This window comes from Leptonychotes weddellii, chromosome 1 (genome assembly GCF_054177405.1).
Source record: "Leptonychotes weddellii isolate Sample4059 chromosome 1, ASM5417740v2, whole genome shotgun sequence".
Classification (NCBI taxonomy): Eukaryota; Metazoa; Chordata; class Mammalia; order Carnivora; family Phocidae; genus Leptonychotes; species Leptonychotes weddellii.
In genome coordinates this window covers 4,977,279-4,986,101 of record NC_138369.1, presented here as the reverse complement: position 1 = coordinate 4,986,101, position 8,823 = coordinate 4,977,279, and the positions used below count along the sequence as shown (strand labels likewise).

Sequence of the window (8,823 nt, the reverse complement as noted above, 5' to 3'; positions counted from 1 at the left end):
CCATGGGCTTTGGTGGGGTGGCCAAACCTGAGAGGGGTCTGTCCCTGACGCTCGCTCTCTCTAAATGAGAATCCTGAGCCGAGAGGAAATCATTTAAGTACAGTGGGAGAAACTATGCCTCATATGGACTCAGGACATGTAAAATGTCACCAATGAGCCAGATGATAACCTCAGGCAAATAATTTACTCTCTTGGTACCCCATTTCTTCATCTTTAGCATCAACAAGTGATAGAGCTTTTGTTACCCAATTCATTATGTTTCTGTGGTGATGTAGAAGACAGCGGTAAATGTACTGTGAAATATTTAATTTACTATACAAGTACAGGATAGTATTTAATGTAATGGAGTCTATGTTTACTAAAGACATTGCTGTGGTCCTGTATTACTGGACCAGTGTGGAACACCAACTGGGGCTAGCCACGGGCTTCAATGGATACGGGAAGGCATCTGTCACTGGCACTCAATCACACACACCCTGCAGGAATTTTCAATGATAGACTCAAAGGTTTCTTTAGAAATGATCTTGGTCCTACCTGTTCACAGATAGCAGGCGACTAAGACCCCATGGTTTTTTTGTTTTAAAGATTTTTATTTATTTATTTGACAGAGAGAGACCCAGCAAGAGAGGGAACACAAGCAGGGGGAGTGGGAGAGGGAGAGGGAGAAGCAGGCTTCCTGCCTAGCAGGGAGCCCGATGCGGGGCTCGATCCCAGGACCCTGGGATCATGACCTGAGCTAAAGGCAGACGCTTAACGACTGCGCCACCCAGGCACCCCAAGACCCCATGGTTTTAAGTCAAAAGGTTGTGATTATTTTTTTTAACAATTTTTTAAAAGATTTTTTATTTTTTTATTAGACAGGGAGAGAGTACAAGCAGGGGGAGCAGCAGGCAGAGGGAGAGGGAGAAGCAGGCTCCATGCTCGGCAGGGAGCCCGATGTGGGGCTCAATCCCAGGACCCCGAGATCATGACCTGAGCCGAAGGCAGACGCTTAACCATCTGAGCAACCCAGGTGCCCCATGGTTGTGATTATTTTTTTTTTTAAAAAGATTTTATGTATTTTGAGAGGGAGAGAGAGAGTATGAGTAGGGCAGGGAGGAGCAGAGGGAGAAAGAGAAGCAGATTCCCCGCTGAGCAGGGAGCCTGACTCGGGGCTCGATCTTAGGACCCTTGGAACGTGTCCCAAGCTGAAGTCAGACACTTAACCAACTAGCCACCCAGGTGACCCTAAAATGTACATATTTAAAGTGTACAGTTTGGTGAGTTTTGACTAACCCATGAAACCACCATAATCTGGATGGGGAATGCAACCATCACCACCCAGAGTTTCCTGTGCTGCTTGGTAAGCCTCCCTCTTTATCCCTCAGCTACCACTGATCTGTTTTTTGTCTTTAGATTTGTTTGCATTTTCTAGAGTTTTGTATAAATGGCATCATACAGCATGTAGCCTCTTGAGACTGGCTTCATTCGCTCAGCATAATTATTCTGAGATTCATCCACATTGTTGCATTAACACTTCATTCCTTCCTACTGCTGTGTAAAATTTCGTTGTGTGGATATGCCAGTTTGATTATATACTCACCTGCTGGTGGACATTTGGGCTGTTTCCAGTTATGGCTATCATGAATAAAACTGCTGTGAACTTTTATGAGCAAGTAGTTTCATGCATATATGCTCTCATTTCTCTTGGGTATATACCTAGGAGTAGACGATTGCATTATATGGTAGGTACATTTCATTTTTTAAGAAACTGCCAAATTATTTTCCAAAATGGCTATGCCATTTTTCATTCCCACCAGTGATGCATGAGAGTTCTGTTTCCTCCCACATTCTTGCCAGCACATGGCATGGTCAGTCTTTTTAATTTTGGCCATTCTCTTATTTGCATAGTGTGATTTTTAATTGGCATTTCCTTGATAATTAATGATGAGCATCTTTTCATATGCTTCTTTGCCACCTGAGTATTTTCTTTGGTGACCTGTCCCTTCAGATCTTTTGCCCATTTAAAGAAATGGGTTGCCTCGTTCCATCTGAGAGAGCAAGATGGGTCCCCAGTAGCTCTACTGGAGCCATCCAAGGAAGTTTGGCCAGAGTTGTCATTCTCCTGTGTCTGTTCAAATCGGCACCATCTGATCTGGAAATATGGCCTCATTATGTGTGTCAGTGTTTCTGTCAGTATGCAAAGGATCCAGGCTTCACTAAGTTGGATTGAGTCAACTTCCTTCCAAGAGACCTACCTTAACTGCCAATATCTGAGATATCTACAATGCTAACTCATTGTACATAAAATAAAAACACTTCAATTGTGAGTGTTTTTAAAAAATGGGTTGCTTCTTTTCTTATTGTTTTGAGAGTTATTTATATATCCTGGTAACAAATCTTTTATCAGATATGTGACTTTCCAATCTTTTCTCCTAGTCTGTGTTTTTTTTTTTCTTTTCATTCTCTTAACAGCGTCTTTCATTTTTTCTTTTTTTTTTTTAATTTTATTTATTTATTTGAGAGAGAGAGAATGAGAGAGAGCACATGAGAGAGGTTAGGGTCAGAGGGAGAAGCAGACTCCCTGCTAAGCAGGGAGCCCGATGCGGGGCTCAATCCAGGGACTCCAGGATCATGACCTGAGCCGAAGGCAGTCGCTTAACCAACTGAGCCACCCAGGTGCCCTCTTTCTTTCTTTCTTTCTTTTTTTTTTTTTTTTGAGGACTAATTTCTTTTTTTTTTTTTTTAAGATTTTATTTACTTATTTGTCAGAGAGAGAGAGAGAGAGCTCACAAGCAGGGAAAGCAGGAGGCAGAGGGAGAAGCAGGGTCCCCGTTGAGTAAGGAGCGTGATGCGGGACTCGATCCCAGGACCCTGGGATCCTGACCCGAGCCGAAGGCAGATGCTTAACCAACTGAGCCACCCAGGTGTCCCATTAACAGCATCTTTCAAAGAGCAAAGTTTTACATTTTTCAATTTATCCATTTTTCTTTCATGGATTTTGCTTTTGGTGTTCTATCTAGGAAATCTTTGCCCAATCCAAAAATTTCTCCTATGTTCTTCCCAGAAATTTTATAGTGTTGGGTTTTACATTTAGATCTTTGATACAGTTTGAGTTAATTTTGTAGAAGGTGCGAGATCTTATAATTGAAGTTCATTTGGGGTGGCATATTAGTTTGAAATGTTGTTAAACTAGAGGCAACTTGAAGTCTAAAAAGGTATAGCAGAGTGGTAAAGAGCAGGGCTGTGGAGAAAAAAGAGCCTGGGGTTGATTCTTGGCGGTGTCACTATAAGCCTTGAGTTCCTCCTCTACAAAATGGAAGTAGTAAAGGGTTGTCAGTGCCCTGCCCACATTCCTTTGGCATTCACCTCTCTTATTGTAAACTCCTGGAACTCTTTGCCTGAGGGGTTTTTTGCTTTCATCAAAGTGGAGGGCAGGCTGGACGTGCAAGAGAGTTAATGTTCTGGGTTAGGATGACTCTGAGTTGCGTGTTCTAAACTGTCTTCCAGAGGTGCCCAGGGGGATTGAACTCTAGTTGCCCACAGGAGTGCCTGCTCATGAGCACAGCCTGAATTGACTCTTCTCCTCCCTGTCCCATTTCCTTAGTTTCCTCTTGGGGCCTCTAGAATCACCCCCTACGCAAGCTACAAAATTTCAAAGTCTTAAGCTCTGCTTCTGGGGTGGCCCAAAGACTCCTAGTCTGTATCAAGAGATCAGCAGAGTAACACGCACAGCCTGACAGGGATCCCTACGAAGTAGCTGTTCCTGTCGCTGACATTATCATCCTCGCTCTTCGTTGCCATCCAAGGTCAACTGGGACCCCTAGTAAATGAAGTTATCCTTGTTCAGGGAGAGAGTCTGCCAGAAAATATTTAAGAATTGTTGATTTGTAACTCGCTTTCCTGGGGGGTAACCTAAAAAGGCGACTATCAACATGATGATAACGCTAGATTGCTTCTACAAGATGGGCAGGAACCCAAAGCTCAGAGAGGAAGGTGGCTCGTGGAAGCCCCCCAGCCAAGAAGTGTTGGTGCTCTAATCCAAGGTCACGTAGCTCCCGCTACAGTTACTCTTCTCTCAATTATTGTGAGACTGAAAAATCCTGGCCACAAATTCCTTCCTCTTGGCTACACCTGTGTCTCTGGATGTGACCGTTCTTCCTCCCAACCAGAGGTGGAGTCTCTTCTCCATCCCGCTGGAATGTGCACTGATCCCGTGACTTGCTTTAACCAATCAGTGTATAGCAGCAGCTCCACGTGACTTCCCAGCCTTGGCCCCAGAATGCCTTGCAGCTTCTGCCTTCATGCTCCTGGGATGGCGCCAGCTGCCATGTTAGAGAGTCTGACTTAGTTTTGTGATACTGGGAAAGCAGTCCAGCTGGCGTCCAGCAACAAAGGTTCCTCTTGGCCCTTCCAGCTGTTTCCCATGCAAATCCAACCACCCGATGATTCAGAGCAAGGCCAGGAAAGGAACCACATCAGTCAACCCACAGAATTGGGAACAATTAGATTGCTGTGTTTTAAGTCACCGATTTGTGGGATAGCTTGTTACAGTGCATCAGATAACTGAAACAACCATCAACCTGGACAGGCACACCCTTGGACCCCAAGTGGACGCAGCAGTTATGATGGAATCTGGGACGAACTGTGAGGGGGTCCGCTCTCCCCAGGCGCCTCGGGAGGGCAGTGGGTGCGTCAGAGAACGCTTCCAGGCAGCTCTTTTTTACTTTCAGCATCAGCATTCTTGGAAGTGTGACTCTCCAGAACCTCAGCCTCCACTCAGGCCTCAACACAACCATCTGGCCGCTGACCCTACAGCTTCCGCAGGGCTCTGGCTTCCCTGCTCCAACAGCTTCCTCAGGGAACCCAGATTGTGGATTTCTTGTGTATTTCTCTGGCGTATGCTTACATAAATGGCCACATCCTCCTTCCTGTGGCTTCTGGGACACCTCGTGTTTGTCATGAGCTACTCAGTGTCAGGCACTTTTCTAGGCACTGGAGATTCAGCAAGGTACAAAATCGGCAAAAATACTTGGTTTTGTGGAGATTACAATCGTGTGGAAGGGAAGACAATTAACAAATGAACAAATATGCACCAGGTATTATCATGTCATAGAGTGATAAATATATACATTGTACTGTGCTGTCCCCCTAGGGATAAATCAGAGGAAGGAGATGTGATTGGGGGCAGCTGTTTTAGGTAGGATGGTCAGGAAAGGACTTTCTGAAAAAGCAACATTTCTTTGGAAAACAGTTTGAAAGTTTCTCAAACAGTTCACCTTAGAATGACCACGTGACCCAGCAGTTCCACTCCTAGGTATCTACCTAAGAGAATTGAAAACATATCCACAGGGGTGCCTGGGTGGCTCAGTTGGTTAAGTGTCTGCTTTCAGCTCAGGTCATGGTTCCAAGGTCCTGGGATTGGGCCCTGCTTCGGGCTCCCTGCTCGACGGGGGGCCTGCTTCTCCCTCTCCCTTTGATGCTCCCACTGCTTGTGCTCTCCTGCTCTCTCTCTGCCAAATAAATAAAAAACAGAACAAACAAAAAAAGTATCCGCACAAAAACTTGAGCATGAATGTTCACAGCAAGTAGCCCAAAAGTGGAACTGAGCCAAATGTCCACCAACTGGTGAATGGGTAAATAAAATGTGGTATATCCATTCAATGGAATATTATTTGGCCATGAAAAGGAATGGAGCCCTGGGATGCCTGTGTGGCTCAGTCGATTAAGCGTCTGACTCTTGATTTTGGCTCAGGTCAGAATCTCAGGGGAAGGGCGCCTGGATGGCTCAGTTGGTTGAGCATCTGCCTTCGCCTCAGGTCATGATCCCGGGGTCCTGGGATCGAGTCCCGCATCAGACTCCCTGTTCGGAGGGAGCCTGGCTTCTCCCTCTGCCTCTCCTGCTTGTGTGTGTTCTCTCTCAAATAAATAAATAAAATCTTAAAAAAAAAAAAAGAATCTCAGGGGAGATCAGGCTCTGTGCTCAGTGTAGAGTCTGCTTGTCCCTCACCCTCTGTTCCTCCTTGTGCTCTCTCTCAAATAAAGAAAATCTTTAAAAAAAAGAAAAGGAAAGGAAAGAAGCATTGTTAGGTGCTGGAATGTGGACAAACCTTGAAAACACGATGCTAAATGAAAAAAGCCAGACGCAAAAGGCCACAGATTGTATGACTCCATTTATAAGAAATGTCCCGAATAGGTAAATCTATTGAGGCAGAAACTAGATTGATTAGCAGTTGCCAGGAGCTGGGAGTGATGGGAGAAACTGGTGATGGCTAGGGGTACGGGGCTTCTCTTTGGGATTATGAAATGTTCTTATATTGGTTGTGGTGATGGATGCACATCATGTGACTATAATAAAAACCATTGAATGGTAAGGATGAGTTGTGTGGTATGTGAACCATATTTCAGTAAAGCCAGAAAGGAAGGAAGGGAAGGGAAACATTTAAGCAGAGATCCAAACGAAGCAAGGGAATAGCCCTGAACATACTGGAAGAAGCACATGCCAGCCAGAGATGGGAACCTGCTGGCTTGTAAGGGGAATGTGGCTAATGTGCGGTGAGCAAGGATAAACTCACAGAGTTACTCTCACTGATTTCACAAACATTCATTTAATGACTCCTAGGTGCCAGACATGGTCCTGGGAGCTATGAATATAGTGAAGAACATGAAGCCAAAATCTTAGCTCTCACAGAAGTCAGACATTAACCCGAGAATTCCAGTTACCACATTACTAGAATGAATTGTTCCATAAATTCGTTTCTTGTTCTAAGAAGTGGCTTTTTTTTTTTTTTAAAGTAGGCACCACACCCAGAATGGAGCCCATTGTGGGATTTGAACTCACACACTTTTTTTTTTTTTTAAGATTTTATTTATTTATTTGACAGAGAGAGAGCACACAGCAGGGGGAGCAGGAGAAGCAGGCTCCCTGCCCAGCAGAGAGCCCGACGTGGGGTGTGATCCCAGGACCTTGGGATCATGACCTGAGCCGAAGGCAGATGCTTAACCAACTGAGCCACCCAGGCGCCCCTTGAACCCACACTTGAGATCAAGAGTCGGATGCTTAACTGATTGAGCCACCCAGGTGCCCCTAATTAGTGGCTTTCTCCCTTTATTTATGAGCAGGCATTTTGGATTATCTCTCTTTTCTCTTGAATTGCCCAAAAATCTTTGGGAGTCCTAAAAACCAAATGTCGGGGGAGAGGGAACTGAAAGTCTTCCCCCACCCCCTCAAATGGAAACTGGGTTTTATCTGTCCCCTCCTGCAGTTCCTTCCCCCAAACATACGGTGGCGCTACTGAAGACTGGTGCCCACGGTCTGGCGAACAAATGATAGAGACAGCCTTCTGGGTCCAGATGCCCACAGGCCAATGCTGTGTTTCTTTGCAGGAAGAAGATTCTATTCCCTCCGTGGGCATGTGGCTTCATACCATCCCCCCCCCATCCCTGGTTCTCATGCTCTTAGGTCTCTCACACAGCGGCACATCATTAATTCATTCAACAGAGATTTGAGTACCTACTGTGTGCTGAGCTCTGTGGAAGGTCCTGGCCACATAATGGTGAATAAGGCAGCCAATCCCTGCCCAGGTGGGTCTAAACCTAAATATTTGAAAAGCAAAACTTTGGGGAAAAAAACAGGTGGGAAGAGTTTCTTAGCAAAATACCAAGAAGACAAACAACAGGGGCACCTGGCTGGCTCAGTTGGTGGAGCTTGCCACTCTTGATCTCAGGGTCGTGAGTTCAAACCCCACATTGGGCATGGAGCCTGCTTTAAAAAAGAAAAAAAGACAACAAAAGAAGGATCAATAAATTAAGCTGCATTTTACAAAATTCTGTTTTTATTTGGGTCACGCTTTGTAAAGAAGTTGTTTCTCTCAGATCTTTAATTTTACAGCCATACAGGTGCACATTCTGCTTTCCTTACAGTTATTCCCATTGCTGTTCTATTTTTGCTGTATCTTCTTTCTCCTTCCAGGCTTATCTCAGGTATATCCTGTTTGCTAGTCTTTTTCACAAATACGGGTTTTATTTACTCTTTCTGCTATTTTTGGTTTAAAGACCTGGTATTGTTTTCCAGTTGGGAGTCGAACTGCCTGTGTTGACACACCAGCTATCCCATTCCCGAGCTGTCTAATCATAGGGGGAGCCTCCCTGGGTCCCGGTTCCCAGTCTGTAATATTAGTTCCTACCTCATTGGACTGTTACAAGCTTATGTGCGTTAATATGTTTAAAAGCACTTAAAATTTGCTTAAAACAGCTAAATTCACTGTTGCTATTTTTTTCACTTCAATTATTTCACCCTTCATTTAAGAAAAAAAAAGTCCCCACTCCTCTCCGCTTCTGTCTTATTTTTTAAAATATTATGTATTTTTAAAAGATTTTATTTTAAAGTAATCTCTACACCCCATGTGGGGCTCAAACCTACAACCCCAAGATCAAGGGTCACATGCTCCACTGACTGAGTCAGCCAGACGCCCCTGTCTTATTTTTTGTTTTTATTTTATTTTTTTTTATCTCAGTCGGTTAAGCGTCTGCCTTTGGCTCAGATCATGATCCCAGAATCCCGGAATCCTGGAATCAAGTCCGCATTGGGCTCCCTGCTCAGCAGGGAATCTGCTTCTCCCTCTGTTCCTCATCCTACTCATGCTCTCTCTCTCTCCCGCTCTCACTCTCTCTCAAATAAATTAAAGATTTATTTATTTGTGGGGCGCCTGGGTGGCTCAGTCATTAAGCATCTGCCTTCGGCTCAGGTCATGATCTCAGGGTCCTAGGATCGAGCCCCACATCGGACTCCCTGCTCCGCAGGAAGCCTGTTTCTCCCTCTCACACTCCCCCTGCTTGTGTTCC

General features: G+C 44.9%; 1 pseudogene; it reads left to right on the top strand.

The window, feature by feature from the left end:
* Window positions 1-2,043: 2,043 nt before the first annotated feature.
* LOC115941120 (small ribosomal subunit protein uS14 pseudogene) lies at window positions 2,044-2,212 on the top strand (annotated as a pseudogene).
* The last annotated feature ends 6,611 nt before the right edge of the window (window positions 2,213-8,823 follow it).